Raw genomic sequence first — 24,544 nt, forward strand, 5'->3', positions numbered from 1 at the left:
AGCTCTATATCTATTGCAGGTAACTTCGTCTTGCAGCTAAAGAGATTTTTATCTCCCTAATCCTCAGTGCATTAATGCCTACATTAAAAAGCGATAGCATCACTGTTATCAATCTAATAAGGCATTATAAGAATAAAGATATCTGTAAATTGCTTTGATGAGAAAGCTTTACCATAAGGTGCTAAGTAGAACAGGTCAGATAAAGCACACATTTGACAAACACTGGCAGTATTTCTGTTCATCAACAGATGGTAGCTTTTTGAAAAAAATATTATTATTATTATTATAATCTACATGAAAGTAAGTACCAAATCGTACCTGCATTCAACATACTGCAAGCTGTTTTGACTGGAGAGATGGATCACTTTAAGCTTCCCGACTAAATAAAGACAATTCACAATTTAAGACATTTAAAGCGAGAATTGAGCATTTTCGAAAAGTTAATCTAAAATGTGCTGTTTCTAAAAATTTGCTAGGAAGGTTATTAAAACAATAAGAAGAATGTGAAAGAGTCACATAAAAGAAAACAACATTTCTGGAAATATTTATAGAACTCTCTCCTTTTCCAGTACCCATACAAGTTTGGTGAGGAGTTACAATTAATGTAAACCTTTTGTAAAACAAAATATCTACACATCAACTGCACTGGGCGACAAAGGCTATTAGTCAGCTCAACTCTAGCTTTTATATAACCATTATCTTTAATTTAGAGTGCTGTATCTTATCTGCACATACTTTCTTTACAAATGTTCCGTTTCGTTTTGCTCAACGCTAGTTAGGCAAAATCTAAAAAAAAAAAAAAAAAAAAAAACCACGGTCATGCATTAAGGTGAAATTACAGAAGAAGAACATAAGCCCATTAGGTAATTCACAGAAGGTGCCAGTTCAACAGCTATGGAGATTAAATTAGGTTATTTTTAAGTGTTCATCACTTCATCTTCTCTCCCACACCTCCTGCTGTGTTCCTAGCTCTGACCCACAGGACAGAAGCCAGGCAACTCACTTCTGTCTTAGGAAAATCCCAAGTAAACCACAGCAGACGTCCAGTTGAAATTCTGTATAATCCAGGTCAAAATACCTTTAGCGTCACTTGACACAATAACTACTGGTCAAGCAAAAGCAGAAAACAAAGCAACACTAAATAATTCAATGTAACAATTCTAGATGTGGGCAATCACATACTGTAGAATCGCTATGGTTGGAAGAGACCACTAAGATCATCTAGTCCAACCATCAGCCCATCACCACCATGCCCACTAATCCATGTCCCTCAGAACCACATCCACATGTTTCTTGAACATCCCCAGAGAAGAAACTAACATCCAACCTGAACCTTCTCTGGCACAACAAGTTGCTAGTTACATGGGAGAAGAGGCTTACAGGCTTACCCCCACCTCACACAGCCTCCATTCGGGGTGTCGTAGAGAGCAATAAGGTCTCCCCCAAACCTCCTCTCCTCCAGACTGAACACTCCAGTTCCATCAACTGCTCCCGACAAGATTTGTGCTCCAGATCCTTCAAGAGCTCAGCTGTCCTTCTCTGGGCATGTTGCAGGGCCTCGATGTCTCCTTTGTAGAGAGTGGCCCAAAACTAAACACAGGTACACTCATATTAGATAGAGGACTAAAAAATTTATATTAATTATTGCTTCAGGAGTCATTAATACCTAATGGAACATTTAAAGGTGTTTACAAGTCCAAAGTAATAATGGATCACTCTTAATTAACAAGCAGTAAAAATTTCACAGAAATGGAAGGAGAGGTTCATTAAAGAAACGTTTTCATATCTCACTCACAGACTGCCCCCTCCTTTCCCTCAATGCAATGGAGAATAGGTATGACAAACCAACAGGCTCCAGTACACCACATTAAAAGGTAACTAAGAAAGAATCACACATTTCTCCTTCTCATAATCCCTAGAATCAAGATGAGATGAAGCTGCGATTAACAAACTGGACTTTTTAAAGATTCCTGCAAGTACTGGACACAGCAAATAAAAAACAAAGTGCAGCAGCCTTATCCTGGCACATGCTGGGTGTTAATAAGCAGGTGAGTCAACTGTTAAATTCTGAGTAAGAACAGGATTTAGGCAGAAAACACTTTTTCAGCCTTCTCTCATGAAGAGAGTTCAGACGTGACTCTAGTAAGCGCTAACATGCATTCTAATAGAATTTTATCCTACTGTCTAAAATCATTACTAAAATATATTCAGTGGTCAAAGATCACGGCAGAATCATTCAAACCTCAAGATGTTTATCAGACAATTATTCATAAGAGCACTTCTCTCCTCCAAGTCATTACATCTTTTACAACTTCAGAATACATGAACAGAACGATACACTGAATACAAGAATGGAAATCTCCAAATTTGTCTTTTACAGGCAACAGCAAGTTCAATATGGTAATAAGTTTTGAGAAGCAGACTCATTGCCAGTTTCCATTTTTAACGAAAAGGGTACCAGGATGCTAAGCATGGGGGGAAAAAAAAAAAAAAAAAATCAAGAGCACTTAGAGATGCAAACACAATGAAGACATTTCCCCAGCACATCTTATTCTCGCGTGCAGCATTTGAGCACTAGGGGCTTTTCCAAGAGATACCATTCTGCCTTTTCACACTAATCCTAAACATGTCAGCTGAAAAGCAGAGGAGCAATGCCCACCACGCTCACCACTTGTTTCTCCTGTCTTACAGAGAGCTAGCAGTCAATGCCAACACCGATAAAACTTAATAACACTTTACTCAACGATTTCCACATAACTCCCAAAATGCTCCATACAATTGCCCCTTTTCCAGTGGTGCTGGCACTGAAGTCTAATACTCTGATTTATCACCTCACCTTAGAGAAACAAAACCAAACAGTAAATTATAATTTAGTCCTACCCAAAAGCAAACTCTGCTACATGTTCTTATTCCAGTGCACAAAATTTCTCCTAAGACAAATAGTTTTCCAAAATTGCACAACTGAAACTTTACTGAAAAGCAAGTAACAAGCATGCACATTTCTGAATTCAATTATAAGCAAAAAACAAAAACCCTTCTGTTAGAGTTAAAATAATGATTTTAGATACAGATTTTCAATTAGACCTATTAACCTATCTACTTTAAAACTACCTATACAGACACCTACCTACTTAAAAAAAAATGACTATATTGTGCTACTGCGTTTTTGCTGAGCAAGAGAAAGACTAGAGCCTTGGAAAAATGCTGAAAATGTTGATGTTTTAAACGTCTCATATAACATTCAGATTGGAATATAACAACTTTACTTAATCAGTTTCAACCTTCAGGACTAAGCGTTGGACTCAACACAAAATAATAAATTATGTTTCTACTGTCACTCTAATGAAAAAATGCCTCAGCATGAACTTTTTTTTCCCCTTTCTTTTAAGAGTTATCCAGCCATCATACCAGAAAGTCCATTCACCTCTGCTTAACATGCAGTAAGAATTCAGCAGTCGCATGGGGCAGAAGCCCAGCACCAGTTTATACCGTGCAGCACAGCTCCCGCAGCACCATCCCTTGTCCCGCACCCTGATCAGTCTTTCTGAAGGGATGCTGGCCGTCACTGACTTGCACTGCTCCCCAAGCTAACATGCTTTTCAGTTTTAGAAGATAATAAATTGCAAATCCCATCCTCTTTCAGTCCTCTCCTTGAAAACTAAATCCCCTCGCCCATAAACCACTTCCACAATGAAGCAATTTCTGAAGACTGCACAGCTGCCTCAAAGGTGTTACATCCAAACTCTTGGGTGCAGCAAGTTTCCAAAACGCAGCAGAAAAGATTCCCAGTTTATCTGTGATAGGCAGACATTAAAAATAACAGTGGGTGTGGATGTGCTGCTTTCCCAGCCCTCTCCCTACTGCATGCGCTTCCACCCCCAACTTCTTTGCTGGTTTTCATGCAGATTTGTGCCAGACACTTGGCATCCTCATTAAGTGGTGTCTGGCAAGCTGCCTAAGTTTTAGTGGGTTCTGGGAATGCCAATATATTAACCAGAGGTCTGTCTGCATGCCCTAAAGAGATTTTATTCAGGAAAAGTCAACCATTTGGCACAAAGAACGCTTCATTCAAATCTAGGAAAGCTCTCCACTGGCAATAAGAAGAGAAATTGCACTTACGTTCTTCCTAATTTGTGTCTCCTATCTAAAAGAAGAGTTTGAAGGAGAGCAAGATCGTTTAAAAGGTCAGAGTGCTGTCTGTAATAGGATTTTAGGGAAAAGAAAGGCAGATATGAGCAGCGCAGACCCAGCATCACATCAAGAAAATGATTTCATTTTCATTCCATTGTCTCTTGTGACCAAAATAATCTTAATCAGGAAAATTGAATTTACCTACTATTACGTTGAGCAATAATGAATGGCAATACGGGTACTTGCAAATCTCCACTGCTTTCAGCAGGAAAAAGCATTTAGCAGAACGCACCTACATTTAGCATCTTCCAAATATGCTAAATCAAGGCACATGCTACTGAAATGCATACATTAAATAAATATAGATGATGAACACAGAGACGTTTTGTCAGCATGGAAAACAGAAAACACTGTGATGCAGCCATCGCTCTTACCAACCTGCAGGCTTCCTTCCCACTGCAGTCTCCTCACAGTTGCTATCACTCAACTGACAGTCTCAGAAGTAAGCACATAAAGCTCCTCTCTAGAATAAATAACTTCTATTTTTCTTTCAAACAGAAGGTTCAGAGGAATGCGAAGAAAAAAAGAAGGTCAACAGCTTTCCTTCATTGGAATATTCTGCTTGTGCAGCACACAGGAAAAGTTGAAGGACACCAACAAACGCGTCATTACTTTGTTCCGAGACTGCTTCTGCAGCCTTATATACCCAGCGAATCCCATTAATTTCAAGAAGTTATTCAGCTAATCGAATACTCTGCTATCATTTAGACACTGCTACCCATTTTTACAAAGAAATTATTTTAAACTGACATTTATTTCAAACTCATCATTTTGATTTGTGCAGAAATTTGCTGGTTTCCTGACAGCAGCTTCAAAATATCACGATCCCTTCGTAATGACTAATTAGCACCAGAGAGTTAACAAGAAATCAATTAAAATCAGTTCAGCTTAAATGTTTTAGTGTACATATTAGAAGTCTGGCAAAAATAAGATGATGTTTGGTGGGAAAGAAATTTTTAGCTCTCTAGGCTGCATTTGCTTAGACATCAACCTTCTAGGCAAGACGGCTATCCTTAAAAATAGCTGTCAACTGAGAGAAGAAAATGTGCACGTATGAATCATTTCACTACGGGGTTGGATTCCCAGCAACCGATGCACCACTGTTCTGGCATCGGTGCCTGTGCCGAGCAGCTGATACTAGCTTGGTGCCATTGAAGAATTTCACGGTTACCACAGAACCAATCTGCAAAGAAATTCATCTCCAAACTCCTAGAAGTATCTGTATTCCCTCTCCGGCAATTCATTTGCAAGGAGCTGCTTTAAACTATTGGGAACTACAGGCAGAAAGATAACTTTTCCAGTGCTGCTCAGAAGCTCAATGCAAGATCCATTCCTGCCAACGTGAGACCCGGTGGGTAGACACGCGTTTTTTAATGCTTCATTTCTCTCAACATTAATTTAATTCAATATAATCTCTAGGATGCCTTTTTTTTTTTTCAAAGTAAAAATGTACTTTTTTTCTGGCACATCATATTCTGAAAGGACTCTCAATGATTTCAGACAGCATCACTTAAGTGCAACCAGCTCCTGTTGGCAGGGTAGCAGCCAGTACAGAAAGTGCTGTACGGCAGCTGGGAAAAAGAAAACTAAATTTTGGACAAGAAAATGAAATGGAAAACTCTCTTCCTCCAAAAAAGAAACAAGAAACAAGGCCTGGTACCTCCAGTGAACAGAGAACTAAAAGCATCCTATCTTCACAGGTCTCAGCTTGAGGGTTCTATATAGAGAAAACAGCCTTTTATCTATTTAAAGCCCATCATCGGGCAGGTTAGCTCTGAACTGTTCGGTTTGGCTACTAGTTGGCAGTCTACATCTTACTAAACTCAGTCCTCATGTGCCTCAGTCTCGAATCCCCACTTCTTCCTATTTCTGCAACGTGCACTGAGGGCTGAGCTCCAGCTCTACCAGCCAGAGCTGCCCGGTGCCCATAATGTTTCAATTAACACAAGCCACCGCTTTGAAATATCTGGTCTCACATTGTTAACCCATCCTATGTTACACATTTATCATCATTTTGGCCTGCCCAGACATCTTAACTTGCTGGTGAATACCAATACGTCTTCATGCGAGTGCTGCAATGGTCTCCACATACCAAAAAATCAGAATTAAATATGCTGATATAAAACACAGGATATTTGAAAAGATGCATTTTCCTTTCTGTATGTAACGATATGCATTCGATGCATTCCAACCCAAACTCTCCTGGCTCTGCTCACCCCACGGATCACACCAACCAAATGCCTGGTGCCAGAACACCAGCACAGACGCTCAGAGCACCATCACTATCTCAGTGAATGTAGACAAGAGGTTGTGAACATGGACGCGAGAAGACTTCCCACTGGCACGCTGCTCTTCCAGCAGGCCTTCTCCTTTGCTCTACAGCCATGAAGCCGCAATATTATTATATTCTCATTAGCTGAAGCAGACACGTGTGCACCACACACAGTTATTCATCTCCACTCAAAGCGCGCAGGCGTTACTTAAACACTTTTGGATTGTTGCAAGGAGTGCAATTCTCTGAGCCCTCATCCCAGCAATGAAGCCGGAGGGTAGGGCAGCAGCACCGTGCCCCAGCAGCACCCAGGGCTGAAGGCTGGAAAGCCAAAGGCGCTTTGCAGAAGGGCACACTGCTGTTCTCACGCAGTGTCCTCGTCCTTACCTCATCCACGCCCTCCTTGCCGTGGAATCTCTCCTTTCTGGGCCCCTCACAGCCGAGGTGCTGCACGTGCTTCACTCTTCACACGATGTGCTGCACCTTCCCGTTCCCCACACATTCGACGCAAAAGTTTTTGTGTGCCAGAACATATGAGCTCTGAGATTTCCTTCCTGACAGGAAGGTACCTGCTTTCAAAAACCTGCAGGCTCCTACAGCACCCAGCACTATTTCCAGCAGCACACACCGAAACCGGTCACCAGACGGCTGTCCTCCTGCACAGCCACCAAAGCAACCGCACCAGGCTCAAAACCTCCCCAAGAACCAAATCCCACCAGAGCCTTCACCATTCTATTCATTAAAATCATACGCCTCCACGCAAATATAAACAAAAGACAAAAAGGGAAAAAAAAAAAGTTATTTTTGCACGTTGCCCATTTCCTATCCTTTCTCCTGAGCGCCCGGAGCCCCGCACAGCGGCACAGCCCGCTCCCAGAGGCACGCACACCTCTGGGCTGCGCGCACCACACGCAAAGGATGGAGGCGGACGCGACGGATTTCAGAACTACGTTTCTGCGGATAAACTTTAACCGAACCCGAAAAGAAAAGCGGCACGATGACACACGGGTCACCGGAGAGCGCCCGGCCGCCGCCCGCCCCGTTCCCTTCCCGTAAAAGTTGTCCGCCGGCACCCGGCCGCTCCCCGCCCGCCCCTGGCCGCGCCGCCGCCGGCCGAGCCCCGCGTCCCCCCGCTACCTGTCAGCGGCACCGAACACCTGGGGGGCCGCCCCCAGAGGCGGGCGGCGGGCAGCGACGGGGCCACCGGAGCCGCTCGCCGCCTCCCCGCTCCCGACCCCGGGGCCTCCCGGCACTTTCCGCCCGCACTCACCTCCCCCCGGCCCCCGCTCGGGGCTGGCCTCCCGCGGGGCGCCGCGCCGCCTCCCTCCCTGCGCGCAGGCTGCGGCCGCGGCTGCCTCCAACTCATCCCAGCCCCGCCGCCGCCGCCGCCGCCTCCTCCTCCTTCTCCTCCCCCCGCCCTGCCCGCTCCGCTGGCTGCCGCCTGTCTGCGGCGAGTCTGGCTCTGGCGGCCGGGCGCGGGGCCGCCGGCGCGGAGGAGGAGGGAGAAGGTAGGGAGGCGGGCGGGGAGGAGGAGGAAGCGGGGGAGGGGCGGCCGCGCTCCCTCCTTCTCTCCCTCCCTCCTTCTCTCCCCTCCGTCCCCTCCCCGCTGCGCGGCTCGCAGCTCACAGCGCCCCCTGCCGGGCGGATGTACGCGGCGCCGGCCGCCCCCCCGCTGCTTTCCCTGCCGTCGGCGTCCCTTCTGCCTCTGCCTGTCCCGGGGTGAGATGCTGGGGGCGGCCCCCTGGGTCCTACTTCCTCCGCGCCTGTGTGAAACAGGGAAACCTTAGAGCTGCGGGAGGCCAAGGCTCAGTTTTGTCCCGTGCAGAATGAAATTTTTCTGACATTTAAAAAAAATGTTGCAGGACAGGAAAACCCAGTTCCAGGTGCAGCCTGACAGGCTGAACCCAAGGCAGGAGTGTGCCCTTCCCGGGAGAGCTGAGGCTGCATGCACTGCAGGCACCATCCGGCTACACCTGGCCGAATGTTCCTGTACCCAGCAGTCTTGCTCTCTGCCCCCATTCACCTTCCCTGTCTCAGCAGATAGCCCTTTTGAGGCTTAGGGCTGCCATTGAGGGTTGGCCAACTCAGCTAGGCCAAGCCTGGTGGCAGCACGTGTAGCAGCCACAGGTTGGGAATACGTATAAATGTCCAAAGACTGATGCACGCCATCCCCACAGGAAAAATATATGTATATTTGAAAAGAATAAATCTCTATTTCTACCAATTCTTATGACCAACCTCCATTCCCTTCCCACCCGTGATGCACGTTGAGAAGACTTTTCACTTTGTAGCTGAATGGAATGAACAGCAGCACAGAGTGGGGAACCTGATGAGCTCTGTTTCCAGTTTTAAGTGTGTACTCTTAACATAAACACACTCCTGAAGTTCAGTTCATTCCCTTCCTGCCTTACCTTGCTCCTGGAGAAGAGGATGGGCACCCGGGCCCCACAGATGGTGAAGGCTACACTGCAGGCTGTCAGGTGTGACAGGAAATGGGAGAGCACTGGATTCATTCCAGAGAAGAGAAATAGCAGTGAAGAACAATTTTAGCAGACATATTTTGGATTAATCAGCAAGGAGCCAAAGGAGTACTAGCTGGCACAGGAAAAAAAAAAAAAGCTTCAAGTAATCTGAGGGATACATCAGGGCTACATGTCCTGAAAGTTGCAAAAATCATCCAAAGTTCCCAGAGTTAACAGTCACCACACTGAACTACAGTCTGCATTTTACTGACAAATCGAGAGAAACTTGATTTCAAGTTTGCTTTGTAGTTTGCAACCAAGAATCAAGTGCTCAATTTCTAGGTGTCTCAGCAACCTATGTGTGTGCGCTCCACCACACATAGGTTTGACGCACTGTGGTTGTGCTCTCTCAGTGAGGAAAACAAGACGACGCTCACTTCAGGCAGAGATTCTTACTATGTGCAAAGTCACATCCCCAGCCCACAGAAAAGTTTGCAGAGCACAACAAAATCACCCATCAAGTACCAAACCACCTCTATACAAAACCTCAAGAGTGGAAAAAATGCCTCTAGAAGGGAAAGATATGGGAGAGTAGATTAAGTGGACTGTTTTTCTTTACTCTCACACAGAAAACTCATTTGTTATCATGATAGCAGTGAGTATCTACTTTTCCTTGAGAGTGCCTGTGGCACATATAGTCCCATGTGAACTGATGTAATCTATTAGAGGTTCTGTAGTGGACACGATTACACTTGTAGATATCAATTCCCATGAACTGAAGACTGGAGGTGCTTCATTTTTTCCAGTCGTGGTTGGAAGGGATATATGCCATTTCTTCATAATGCCCAAGTCAAATCCTCAAAAGTTGCTTAAACAGATTTAAAATGACTAGTTTAGTTGCTGACAAAAAAAAGAATTGTCTTCTATGGGTATAACTCTCATCAGCTAACAAATATGCACACTGTTGTTGTCTCTTCTCCTGTTTTCAAGTTTTCTTTTTCTAATTTCTGACAGAAATCAACAGGTCCATATATCTTTCCAAAGCTTTTAAATTTAAGTTTGAAATTTTGTTCTAAAATGCAAAATTGCAGGACATACATGCCATCTTCTGAGATGAAGCAAACAAATTTTGACTTAAAGATTTATGAATTTGCATGTTTATAGAAAACTGTACTGGTAGAAATTGGGATATTTGGGGTATGTAGAAAGAAGATGGCAAAAAAAAAAAAAAAAAAAAAAACCAGCAAAAATGCACATGAAGTGCTATGCTTATATTGATCTATACCAGGAAATTGAACCAAAGTTATCACTCAGTACTGCTGGTACACTTGTTCCCATCTGAGACATCCCTGGAAGGGACAAGCTGACGCTGAACATATTGGCACCTGCCAAAGGACAACAATGCCTCAGGTTTCTCAATTCCTTTACCTTTTAATCACTACCTTCATCATTTCCAGCTTCTGTTCAGTGTCTGGATAGAGTACAGCTCCACTTCAATATGTCTGAAGAACATCAGCATTTCTGAAATGTAAAGAAAGGGAGTCAAAGAAGAGTGTAAAGATTTTTATACATCATAGGAGATGCTGGAGCTGTACAGACATTTCTCTCTAAAGAGAATCCCAGAGAGAGCTTGGAAATATGAGGAGATATTTCTTATTATTTTTTTTTCTCCAGATAACAAGTCTCTTCTGGGAAAGCAATACTCACATTATCATGATATTGGATTTTCATACCCGTGAGGTTAGGTTGGCATCCTGGCAGTGTTTCCTGGACAAATAAGAGAAAGCTCCTATAACTGATTTAAGGTATTGGTAAATCTGCACATGATTTCCTTTCTTTTCTTTATCCCTTCTTTATCCTAAACAATGTAGTTATGGGTTTTAGTTACTGGTGACTCATTTTGTTTCCCACCAGGAAGCCACAGACCACTGCATTTCAACTGTTACTGATTCCTATTATCTGCTTCACGACAAGAACAAGGAAGATAAAATTAAACACATTCAAACCACAATAACACAGCCAAATAACATTTGGGCACGTGTAATAGAATAGCCTTACTAAAGTATGTGCAAAAAGCATGCTACAAGTAAAACAACGCCTAAAACAAGTCAGAAGATTTTTCAGTAGGGCTTTTTACCCAAGAGGTCATCCTGACTTATCTCCCAGACAAAAAATTCTTCAGTATGCTAACATCCAAAATACACTACTCAGACAAGGCCCTGGGGTAGGGAGTGCTGGATTTGGGTGCATTTTGTGCTCTAACACAAAATTAACAACAGACAGAGCCCTCAGCCTGAACTGAATTCCACAGTAGATGCAAGGTCTTGCCCTGCACCTTGACACCCAACCAGACATGCATAGATGGATGGGCTCAAGGGGCTCCCTCACCACACACAGAGAGCTCTAGGATCTTGGCTGTATTTCTCATGGTGTTAGATGGTGTGTAGTTGTGCTCCTCTAGCAGCTGTGTTCTTTCTGCTAATGACCTCTTTGTCTGCCTTCTTAAAGAGGTGCTAGGTATTACAGCAGTGACATGAGAGGGAAAATATGTAAGGATACAAGTAAAGCCACAAAAGAAAGATTATTTATTAAAAATATATAATGTTGTAAAAAGATTCTGTTTGTTTTAGTCATTCAGTGAAATCATATACCAAGTACTTTGTTGTTTCCAGGTGCATGCACACAGGCTCATTCTGCAATATGTTGTTCACCTGCCAATTCTACCCATCCACCTGCAGGCCTCTCCACCAGGTGTCAATCTGTGTTAGATAATGACACAATTCTTAAGAGTCGCTTTGGTTTTCTTGTTGTGTGGGATCTAACTGAAATATGCTAAATAAATGCTAAATAAATGCTAAATAACGCTAAATAAAATGTAAAGCCAGACTGTAAGAATATTTGGATTGCATCCTCAGGTTTTAACAAATAGGTAACATTAGAGAGCATAAGATTCTGGACGATAAAAAAGTTTGAAAGGACATCATTAGATAAAGTCATAATCAAGAATGCAAATGCAGAGTCCAGACTACAACTCTCCCAGCTACTGTATACAGCAAGTAATCTTAGAGACTGGGAGAGACATGGCAGTAAATCTCAGTTGGACACACATTTTGTAGTTCCTGTTGAAGTTTCAAAATCTGTAATGTTGGCCAAGATGACATTTCTAAAAGATAGCACCAATGCACCATTTAATTTAAACCTGTAAAAAGCAGCGGATGAAAAGCTTTGGCAACTATTAATGTCACAGAACTCATACAGAACTGACACACAGAGAGGACAACTGCCACCTCCTCTTTTTCTTAGGCTTAATGCAAAGTTGATCCATTGGGAGAGCACATAGACCAGGTTGCCAGATCTACCTTTAGTTTCTGATAAATCAGCCAAGAAGGCTATGATGTGGAAACCTGGCTGCAAGAAACCAAGAGAAAAGGACAAAGATGAGATCATATCACAAACTAACAAATACCACACGCACTACATTAAAGAGAGAAACTGTTAAAAGAAAAAGGCGGAATGACAGAACATCTATCAAGATATAGATCAACATCCTATTATATAGAGCCAATGTTGTATCGAGCTATGTGATAATATTTGACCATCAAATAAAAAAGAATACTTATCTTAACCTGGCTATTCCTCCCTTTCATTAAAAAACAAACCCCCAAACCTTTCTTCTTCGAGGTAGCAAATCCTTACAAAATGTATCTACTGTCTTATGAGGCAGCACAAATTGAAGGAATGGAATCCTAACCTGAAAAAGTTTTTGACAGCATTTCTTGAAAGTAAAAATAGTAACTACAGTTCTGAATTGATTCCCTGACTTGTATTTGAAATACCAAACTGTCTAGTTTGCTGCAACGTTGATAACAGCACTACAGTAAAATAGAAAGATGTTTAGTAACTTCCATATGCTTTCACATTCGTTTATCTTCTTTACAAATTAGTCAGTAAATTTTTCAGATGGAGGGGAAGAAGTCCCCAGTATGTATGAGAATAATGATAATAAAATGCTATTTCCAAATCCTCTCTTAGCACTTTGAACACGGCTTCAGTAACTTAGCATGTGAATTAATATATAGGATGAACTGTAAATTTATGTCAATGTACAACTCAGTATATTTTCATATTTGCAAAATGAAGCTTCTGCCATGTGAAAGACAAGATTCTTGTTTATAATAAAATATCAGAAATATATTTTCTTTTTTATTCTCCAGGCTCAACAAGCCCATCTCTCTCAGTCTTTCTTCATTGTAGAGGTGCTCCATCCCTCTGAACATCTTTGTGACCCTCCTCTGGACCCTCTCCAACAGCTCCACATGGGTTTTTTGTTGGAGGCTAGGCCTAGATGCAGTGCTCCAGATGAGGCCTCATAAGGGCAGAGCAGAGGGGCGCAGTCACCTCCCTCACCCTGCTGGCCACCTCCTTCTGGCCTGCAAGCGTACAGTGCCAGTTCATGTTGAGTTTTTCTATCAGAAAACACTCTTTTCTCCCTAGGGCTGCTCAGAATCCATTTTTTGCCCTGCCTGCATTCATGTTTGGGGTTGCCAATCCTTGCACTTGGCCTTGTAGAATTACATGAGGTTTGCATGGGCCCACCTCTAAAGCCTGTCCAGATCCCTCTGGAAGGCATTCCTTCCGTCTAGCATGTTAACTGCACCCCACAGCTTGGTGTTGTCCACAAACTTTCTGAGGGTATACTCAATCCCACTCTCCATGTACCTGACATAGATGGTAGATAGCACTAGTCCCAGCACAGATCTCTGAGGATCACCACCTTATCATTTGTCTCCACCTGGACATCAAGCTGTTAACTGAACTGCGTGTTACCATCCAGCCAGTTTATTATCTACCAAGTGGTCCATCCATCAAATCCATGAATCTCCAATCTGGAGACAAGGATGTTGTGGAGGACAGTATCAAACGCTTTGCGTTAAGTCCTAGCAGACTACATCAGTTGATCTTCTCTTACATACCAGTGCTGTGACCTCGTCACAGAAAGCTATCAGGTTTGCCAGGCATGATTTGCCTTTAGTGAGGCCACAGTGGCTGTCATCAAACACCTCCTTGTTTTCCATGTGCTGTAGCACAGTTTCTTGGAGGATCTGCTCCATGATTTTGCCTTAAGAATAGACAGAATTATGTACTGATCAAAATTACTGGTATATTCTGTAGCGTTCTGTCTATTGAACCACAAAGTAGCTATTGACTACTATTTTATACATTTTTATTTTTTAAGTATAACAAAATTCTCCTCTTCTCCAAAAATATCCAAAATTGCTTTTTTAGCTACTAGTTCTACTGCACTGCTTTATGTTAAACATTGAGGAAGTCATCAGTTTGCAAAATACTTTCAAATGAAAAACTTGCCAAATGTTGTTGGACAGGATCCTAACTCTTCTCAGGTCCACATCAGAAATCCCACTGACTTCAGTAGGACCAGGATTAGAATCGCTTTGTAAATGCACATATGTGCACACACAAAGCCTACAGAAAATGTGTTTGAAAAGAATGCTGTGCCCATCTTGTACTAAAATGAAGTCGTGACTCCAAAACTTTGGATCACCTCATGGCAACAGATGGAAATCATATGAGAAGGCTGCACAACAGAACTGATTACCAATAAGAGCATCAGGCCTAACTGTGATGAGAGAATCAGTATTACAGTGTATAAGCATCTGCCTTTCTCTATTCACCAACCTAGTCTTTCCTATTTGGCTGCCCATATTCCTAGCTTTCAAATGCTTCCCAGTAAGTTGACACATCCATGTATTTTTAAAAGCTACTCAATTCTTCTTTAGGGCTTCAAAGAATAATTCTACCTTTCTATTTTATGCACTTGAAATAAAAAAATGATTTTTTTGAGATTAAGATTATCTTCATTGTGTCCTTGGTACAGTACAGAGCACCTTGTCAATGCTTAAACTTTAAAACACATAACTGCCTTCATTTTAAGAACCCTACACTGCAATAATTTTTTTAGTTCGGCCCATCAGCTCTCCCTAAGGATAATCTGGAAGGCTCTGAAATGTTTCCAGTGTCCACTTACTGCTACTACTTCTTTTTCTCCTATTTTATTCTTTCCCCTCTTTTTTTGGGCTCCCTTTAAAATAAAGCCTTTGTATTACTGCAGCGTTGAAAATTTTGTGGATTTTACTATGAAGGAAGACAATAAAAATTAACATAAATATCTTGGCCAGATTATACTGCTCAAATTGCATATATTTTAATATAAGCAGTAGCTGAGTGTTTTTCATGTCTACCTCACCCTGAGGCATCAGAAGCTAACACTGCTGCCCATTGAACCTGATGCCTGCATTGTCCAGAATGAGAGCAAATGGAACCTGCTACTGACTGCACCGGGTTTGCTTCATTCCTTGCTGTGACCAAATGCATTTTTTCCAAGTTTGAATATACTTACAGAAATACTGAAGATGAGACTGTGACATTATACCCTCCTAGCTGACTATTCCCAGTGAGGCCTTAGGAATTTCTTCTTTCTTCTGTTGTGTTAAATGTATCCTGGTGATTTTTTCTTTTTTTAAATCTTCCCCACTGCTTTTGCAGGTCATCTATTAAAAAAAAAAAAAAAATTTAAAATCTGCAAGCGTAAAGTTTAATGCCATCCACTAAAGGCTCTCAAAGCATTTTGTTGACGTTAACCTGTTCAATCTCACCAACCCAGACATACAGAACCATTATTTCTACTCCACCTACAGGAGAACAACAGAGAAGGCTGAGTGGCAGAATTCATTCTTGCAGTCAACTTCTAGATCAAAAGCAGCTTGAAGAAAGACAAATGGTGCTCCAAGGCACAGATGTCAATGATTGTATTAACCAGAGTTCCTCTGATAACATGCTGTCTTTTATCTCAGATACTTCCTTAGCTACTCACTTATTTATAAGCAGGTTACCTACAGTTTGCAAACATACCTTACAGACTCCAAGAACAGAGCCCAAAATGAAGTCATTAAAAATAACTTCTCACAGTTATTTTAGCATCAGAATAACAAGTTGAAAGAAGGTGAAATATATAAAAATGATAGATTTGTATATCTTTTTTCTTTACACACTGGCTATTCAGCTGGCACTTTCAGAAGTCTTCACTGACTGAAGCTGAACCACATTAGACAAGACACTACATGAAAAATATATTCAAAAATTGCAGAGAAATGTTTCTACATTTCACAAAATTAACTTGTGTAGGTCACCATTATATGACCTAGGAGGTCATTCACATACTTCTCTACTGAATCCTAGTGTACCAAGATGTGCTTTGGCACGTTGTGAAAATGATACTCTGATTCATAAGTTTAATGTAATGAGATGCAAGAAAAGAACCCATATTTCTTTCTCTCAAATCTAGGAAGTGAAAGAGTATTGCACTACGTTTAAAGACCGTTTTCTTCAACTGATTAGAAACACTATGCATTATATACTGCAGAATACAGACTTCCATACATAAGAATTAAAAAAGCTTCTATAGGTTACAAAATGATTTACCAACGTTTTATTTTCATTTTACCACAGGTTAAGTGAAAAGTTGGATTGTAATCCTAACACTGAAGAACTCCTGTTGCAGCTCAGTGCAATTCCAGAAATTCTGATACAATACTATTTACTGAAATCTTTGTCAGTTTACATAGTGGTATAACATCTATTTTTATTTATTTTCTGTTATGAAATTTTGTCTCATTCCCTTCATGCAGAGAACTGAGACTGCATCGAGAATACATATGGAAAGAGGTTCAATTTGGTACAAGTTCTACGTCACCTTTGCAGATCGACATCTTGTTCTTGTTCAGTATCATACTTGCTTTACCACACTCAGTAGAAAAATCAAGAACAAACAGTCACAAGCAACACATGGAAATAAATGGTTTTGAATTATCTCATATTGACCTGACAATATAGTTTTTATGCAGGCAGTTAATGCAAACAGCTGACTTATGATAACTTAATTAGAATGAGAAGTTAAGGAGAGCAGGTAATTTGTGCAGGTATACTCTCAATATACATGCACCTACATTACCTCAGAGAGTCTGGCAACATTTTCATAAAACACAGCCACACCTATATCTTATGCCAATCTAAATTACGCTGTTGCCACAAAATTTCACTTCTTCAAGTCATGTCTTTCTGGCAAGTTGACAAATATGTGAAATATTCTTTTCCTTCCTCAAACTTGAGACTTTTCAGCAGCATGCATACACGGCCAATTAAATGTGCTTATGGTTTACTTGTAGCTATGCCACAGCACATAACTATCCCAAATTGCACTGCTTCAAAACTAGACGACTATAACACAATAAAGGCTGTTCCTTCTCATGGGTATTATAATGTCTTCTTACTGCATATTTTTGTTTAAGCATTGTTTTCACAGTGACATTTACTTATTTCTCTGCTACACTCTGGAACTGTTGTTATCCTGAAAGCATGATAGATGAGCAACAATTCTAATTTCACCACACACAGTGAGGCCACACATAGACCTCAGAGCCTCCTTGGGGAAATAGCTGAACTGTTTCTCCAAGACCTGTCTCCCTCCAAACATTTGCCTTTCCACTGAGGGCAAGACAACAGAGCAAAGCAGATATTGTTCTGTTCAACACCGTTCTTGGCTCTGTGTCCCAACAGCAACATGGAAATCTTAGCATGGAACAGCACAGCTTGGAGCGTGTCAGCAGTTGCATGGAGCATCCTGGCAGAGGCTGCACAGCTGCTGCAGCTCCAAGCTACCATCTCGCCTCCTGAGCCTCACAGCTTTCATACATCTCTCACTGACTGTGTGAAGGTTGTAACCGTACCAGGCAGACTCCTCATCCACAAGTCCTGCTATTAGCTGCCAGAGAAGCTTGGTAGTTAACTACAACAATCCAGGCATAGGCTACATGCTGAGTTCCTTTAAATAAGCCTCAGAGAACTTCAGAATCCCACCTGCCACCAAAAATTAAAAACTAAAATACTCTGGACTCACGTAGCTGTAACTTGTCTGTTCTCAAAGAGAATTACATGAGCATAGAAATTTGTCAGTGGTCAATCTCAGCTCTGTACCAGACATATACAATTTTATAATAAATCCTGATATTTTGACTTTAAGTCAAAACTTAAGCTAAAGTTAGTACCCACTGAATGACTTTTTTTAGAGAAAAAATACTCTCTGCAGCTTAAAGAAGGAACTGCAAAAACATCTAAAAATCAGTATCTCTCTAAGCGTCGTTTCGTTTTTGTCTCATACAAACATATCTAAACAAATCTAAAGAGACAAAAGTGGAAAATTTTTCCATGTTTGTTTGGATATGCTCATAACTCATGATCAGTTTGTGTGTCTCAGTAGTGCCCCCAGCGTACAAAGCTATCCACCATTACCTGTTGATTTACACACACAATATCCACCGAGAGAAAAAGTCTTCATGCACTGAAAGAGATCAACATAGGCTTTCTACATTTAACAAACAAATGAAATTATTTACAAGTCTTCAACAGTAACAGCCTGCATACAATTAGTAGGTAAAAAAACAAAAAACTAAAAAAGGAAACAAAGTAGACTTTTTTTTTTGGTACAGAAACCCTGATGTTCCACCTACCACCATGTAAAGTGAGTTCACCTCCATACTATGTTGTGCCTTCTCAAACTATTGCACTCACACACTTCCACTGAAAAAAAACATTTCATTTGCAGTGACTTAAATAAACATCTCTTTGTTCACGAAAGATTACTATTCTTTTCAGCAACAGGCATGATCTCATTCTGGTATAACCATCTCAGTAATTGCATGAAAGAAATTTTGCATTGCCACAGCTGAGGGAACATTCTAGAAGGTGAATCTAGAAGTCTAGAGGGATGTTTACAATTTACCTCATCAACTGCAAGAAGAACGTATGCCACTTAGCTATTTCCTAAGAATGAGAAGCACAGTCTGCACAGGGTAGGGCTCAAGAACACCCACCCCAAAAATCCCTCAGCCTCATAGTATTTTAAGATCAGTTGGCCCCTACTTGCTGTGCAAAATCCTATCTCAGAAAAGGATTAGAGATGCATTTTGACCAAGAACATTCAGTTGTCCCTTGAAGAACACCTGCTTATTTTCATGGTTAGTGTTTATATTTTCTTCTTCATGGTCTTCTTTAAGTTCTGCAAAGACATACTATACATAGCTTTTAGTCCAACTGTAGGTTTTTGATTAAAAAAAAAATCAGATTTGCAAATTTCATTAAGAAATGGTAATACCACTATAGTTATATTTTCTTCCAAATCAGTTGTCCTTCCAGAGGTCTAAACAAAGAACAGAATAAGAGATAAACAGATACAACAGCTGTAGGAAAGAAAAATCCTTCAGATCTATCCCAGTAAGTAGATCGTTTCAGCATCTGAACACTTATTCTTGAACTGCCATGAGTACTTGAATGAATTCTAAAACAAACATCACAAGAGCTAGCTACAATAGAAACATGTTACCCTGCAGAGCTTCGAGAGTTTCAATTTATGAAGACTGACATCTACAGAAGGTTGATGCTGACACAGTAGTACTGATCTAGATGCAAGAATGCTGCATTAAACAGCCATCACATTCTCCAAGTCCCACTAAGAAACCTAAGTCCTTGCAATTATATCATGTTTTTCGAGATTCAAGTCAGAGGACTCAGGAATGTGAAGTTACAAGACTAGGCCCGTATCCTAATCATTAGAGACTGCAAGATCAAACAAAAATCCATCTCTACCACAAGCCCTTGTACTTTTCTCAGTTGGATTTATTTAGCACATCAACACTTCCAGTGCCGGAACAGATTTTTAACCTTTCCTTCAGCACAGAATCTTGCAGCCCTAGGATGGTGGCTACCCTTTTACTCCCACCACTTCTACCTGTATTTCATCTCAAAGACTGGGTTTGCTTTGTTTTGTTGTTTCAGAGTTAGTCTCTGACATACCTGGTTCTACAGGCATGGCTGTTAATCTTTTCCTGTCATGACTTCTTGGACTTTGGGACTGAGTACAAATACAACTTCATCTTCACACAAGAAGATCCATTTGATGGGTGGTGTATTATCTGATCCGATAGATTACAGACTATCAGCACAACGGAGGGACTTTATTCCATCTCTGGATAATCAAGTACAGCAAATCCATGGCAAGGGGGATAAGAATTGGTGTCCTTTGGAAACTAATTTTTATAGTGTTTCGCATCATCAGATACACACATTAACTAGACTAAGTACTGCAGAGTTCTTGCTCTGCAGAGAAAAGAATGCCCCCCATACTAATAAGTATTCTCACTCTTTTTTTGTTTTTCCAACATACTCTATGGGACCTACTTTAGCGGGGGATTGCAATAGATGATTTTCACAGGTCCCTTCCAACCCTTACGATTCTGTGAAGTACAAAACCTTAGGTTTTATTGTTTAAGGTGAGGCCTGTGACTTGTTTCTGTCTTGTATATAGATCTGTTGAAAACTATTGTTCTTATAAAGGTAATCTCACTGCAGGCTGTTTTCCTCCCTGTTTGAGAAGCAGAATACTATCTTTTTCTCAAAATTTCTCCTGACATGTCCAAGTGAGCAATACTTTGTCCAGGTTAAAAAGGGATCAATCTGTGGCCAGAAATTGCCAGAGGTGCACCTCTCCACATTTAGACTCTCTGACACAAGACTCTTTAGCACGACAAAAAAGAAATGTATGCCTAAGCAAGTAGCCTGGGATTCACCCGTCAGAAGTGCAAAGCCCACCATTTCCCAAGGAAATTGTCATGCAACTCCCTCATGATGAAATTAAGAAAAAAGCATCTAAGTATGAATAGACCTCACAGTTTGCTATTGCTGATGGAGCAGCTACTTCCCCTGTGGTTGCAGTTAGGAGACAAGAAGATCTGGGTTTCAACCCAATCTCATGAAATTCACAACAAAATGGCACCAGTATGCAGGATGGCTTCCAATCAAGCTGACAAAGGCATCCTCATACTTAGCATCATTCCAACCTGGCCTACTTTCAAAGATATCTTTCGGACCTGGTCAGGATCTACATTAAAAAAATAACAAATTCTCCAGTTCAGATCTTGTTCTCTCCATCTGCCTGTTATCACTCTTCTGCTAAATTATCTGCTGGAGGGGCTCTTTAGTAGAAAAATTCCATGTTTCTTTCATAAGGAATTAAATTAATTTTTAAAAACAAAGTAAGTCTCTCTAGCCTAACCTTTGACAGACAGGTTAGAGAATAGCCACACTCACAACTAGTATATCTGAGACTATTATAATCATAGCTAGAAAGACAATGACAAGCTGATGAGAGACAGTTACCTCTTCTGCAAGCACAGCAAGATCTAGTCTAACATCTGTCCATTACTTCACTAAACTACCTTTGTCTTTTAAAAGGCAGCTTATTCCCTGCTTGTGGTAGGGGGGTCGGAGATTCATGATCCTTGAGGTATCTTCCAACCCTGTCCATTCTGTGATTCTGTGATTATTTTCTAGACATCGTCAAGAAAAACTGTATTAGTATGTTTGCTCATCTGTCTTGCTAAAGCTAGCATTAAAATCTCCCACAAACATTCCTTTCTGCACGGCCAAATGTCAAAATATCCAAAGGCTCTTCCCAAAACCTTTTTTTTAAAGACCAAGCAGCCCCCTTGCTTTCAGTATTCTTAACATTGCAGTATATGAATTTCTGTGTCTTTCTATACTCATAAATGTGCCTTTGCAACCACACAAAATAAAATATGTTATTTCAACAAAAGACTGGATGAGAAGAAATCTCCATGACATAAAATAAGATGGATGATAACCTACTTCCTGAAGCCATACAAAACTATCTTACCTTCATCTTTCATAATAGAATAACTACTATACTGTGACAGCTGGTTTCATTTCTGGTGATGCTAGTGATTATTCTTCTTTTAAATGATTTTGTGTTCTATTAGCAGTTGCCTTGTAGGTTTTGTCTAGTTGGTTAGCTGTTCTGGTTTTTAAGACTCAAAACACCTTTTTTCATTTCAAAGCCATACTGAAAATCCCAAGTGTAGTTCCTATGGGCCTCTGAGGACTCTGAGAGTGGCCACAAAGGATACAGGCACACAGAAACCATAAAGACTATTGAAGAGATGCGTGGCATACAGAAGCTTTCAAACGACTTACTAACATACACCAGCTGGCTAGTACATATTGTTTGAACTCAGACACAGCTATGCAGGTGTGAAGGTGCAGCAAAACAGGTCTAGGGATATGCATAATTCACCAACATTAAATGGTTTATGCAACTAAATGGCAAGATTAAGCACCAGTTTCTGTTCCAGGTAGGCAAGTGCTTTGAAAATTGAAACCCACAATTTAATTCACTTGATTTCTAAAAATATCAAACCTCCTAAGTTACTACTCATCTGCATTGCAGGCTTCTAGCTTTTAAGCCAACTCTCTTTCCATCCAGAGACAGCATTGAAGCACATGGTCGTGTTTTCAGTTACGAGCAGGTAAGAATCATTATCTCATTATCTTACATTATGTTCATATCCTGTTCACAGGATATTAAACTTCCTGTTTGGTAACAAGGGCAATACATCTAAGGCACATCATAATATCAATTCTAGCCTTTCACTACATTCTTCTAGTTCCTTAATTCCTCAAAAAATACTAAAATTTCACTTGTCAGGTCATCTTTACATTCTATTAAATGTATCTTCTGTTCATCACTCAACAAAGCAATTTAAGATGGAAACCATACTTATTTGAGATGGCTCAAAATGGAATACAAGGCCCAAATATTACAAAATTTTGAAAAATCTATTGAGAAATAATAAAAAAAAAAGAAAAAAAAAGTAAGAATCTGTACCAATGCTGATGAATTGATAAGAGCATCTTAACATTTTGCATTTGCACACTTTGTTTCTATAGAGAAATCAAGAAACTATTCCAATACCAGATACTACAACAAAGACAAAATAGATAAAAATGGACAAGAATACTACAATTCCTAAGCCCCACTCGACCTATTCTCAGAGAATCAATAGGGGTGGAACACCTTGATTTACCTGAAAGGAAGAAACATTTTTCATCTCTTTGGATCTTTCACACACCAGTAGGTTAAATTGTGAGCCTTCGTTGCTCTGTCATTGCCTTCCCACTCCTTGGAGGCCCTGGGCTCGAAACACTGAGAGCATCCACAGGAACAAACAAACAGGTTCCAAGCTGATTTTCACACAATCGTTGAAAGCCTGTAAGATAAAGGTGAAGAAGATCTGAAGAGGTTATTGAAAAAGGAAAAAAAATCTGCAATATGAGGACACGAGATATTTCTTTCTGAATATAGAAACCTCACTTTCTAGCTATCATTCTTTACCATGAGGAAACTTTCAAAGAGTGTTTCTAGTACTCATGAGTCATTTTCTAACACCGCGTCTTTGGCGGGTTGAAGCATTTTGAAAGTGGAAAGCAAACAAAATTGCTTTTAATGCACTCAGAAGAGGGTACTTCAGGTTTTTAAAAGCCATTTTTTTTCTCTATCTTTTAGCTGCTAGGAGGCTTTAAATGGGACCCCTGTAGGTTTTTGTCTGTAAACCATACGAGAGCATAAAAGCCTGGAAAACTTGCAGAGATTCTGAAGCAGGTTCACACAGATTCATTGAAACTGTGTGTGGTTTTGAAGCTCACCAGGGCTCTAGTCACCAGGATCCATTTAAAACTGCCAACTTAAAAAATAGATTTAAAACTCATAAAGGATTATGAGGAAAAATGTAAGACTTATTTTGCTAGGCTTTCAGCTTGAAAGAAAAAATACTATTCTGTAAATAGAAAGTAATTAGTTTTCATTCTCTAAAGGGTTTTGTGTCTTGTTTCTTCTGAAAACACATACTGTACCCTCAAAAACAGATCTCAATAACCCCTGTAAACACAGCCTGAATTAACCTACATCAAAGTGCTTTACCTCTATCAAAGAATCAGACCGGTGGATTCATTATGTCAATATAAGGTGAGTCAACTACCACAAAAGCACATGCATGATGGTTATAATGGAAATGTGTCAAATCTTTCTTTGGAAATGACACTTCCCAACACTTCAGTATTAAGTCAGAACAGACAGAAAGAAGAACCAGCACTGCTATCCATAAATACCTGGAAAAGCCTGAAAATATTTGCATTTCTATGAAGAATCATTCAAATATGATTTGACCAACACCATTATCTTGCCATCATGTTTCTCCTTTTATACTGTAACATAGCTTTGTACTACAAAAGAAAAATGAAAAATATAGTCTTGAATATTGAGACATGAATAAATGATCACTGTAGAGTCTAATACGGGTTTTCTTGTACATACACAGATGTCATTGAAGCCTGTGAGAATTTTGTGAGGAAAGACTGTGAGACTGGACATTGTCTTCAGTGTTAACATTCGAGAAAGATACCAAGAAGTTAGCGGACAGAAATGAAACTTTGTCTTTCACATTTTCTGTTGGCAAACAGTACAATAGTGCTCTCAGAGGTCCAAAGCAAAATGTTCAAACCACAAAGAAGAAAATAACACATTTGTTATTTTCTGCCTACGTGGATTGGAAGTGACAATAGACTTAACCCCAAATGTAGTGACAGAAAGCAAGATGCATAGAAAACATGCATGCAAAGGACTTGATTCTCATAC

General features: G+C 40.6%; 1 protein-coding gene and 1 long non-coding RNA gene across 5 annotated transcripts in view; both read right to left on the bottom strand.

Moving 5' to 3' along the window:
• LOC100544230 (low-density lipoprotein receptor class A domain-containing protein 4) overlaps window positions 1-7,985 on the bottom strand; it is a 317,415-nt gene extending 309,430 nt beyond the window's left edge. For 3 of the 4 annotated variants that reach the window (XM_085220725.1, XM_085220723.1, XM_085220724.1), the window contains exon 1: window positions 7,734-7,956. The gene's annotated coding sequence lies outside the window, so the exon portion shown is untranslated. Of the gene's footprint in view, window positions 1-7,733 lie in introns of all 4 variants that reach the window. The other variant, XM_085220728.1, reaches the window with a different exon arrangement.
• A 1,444-nt stretch (window positions 7,986-9,429) lies between these two features.
• LOC146544676 (uncharacterized) lies at window positions 9,430-23,115 on the bottom strand. Its single transcript, XR_014882184.1, has 3 exons — window positions 22,938-23,115; window positions 15,344-15,494; window positions 9,430-10,446 (listed from the first exon to the last, which is right to left on the bottom strand). It is a non-coding gene; the product is annotated as an uncharacterized LOC146544676 (long non-coding RNA).
• Between the last annotated feature and the right edge of the window lie 1,429 nt (window positions 23,116-24,544).

Source organism: Meleagris gallopavo, chromosome 3 (assembly GCF_905368555.1).
Source record: "Meleagris gallopavo chromosome 3, MGAL_WU_HG_1.1, whole genome shotgun sequence".
In the NCBI taxonomy this organism is placed as follows: Eukaryota; Metazoa; Chordata; class Aves; order Galliformes; family Phasianidae; genus Meleagris; species Meleagris gallopavo.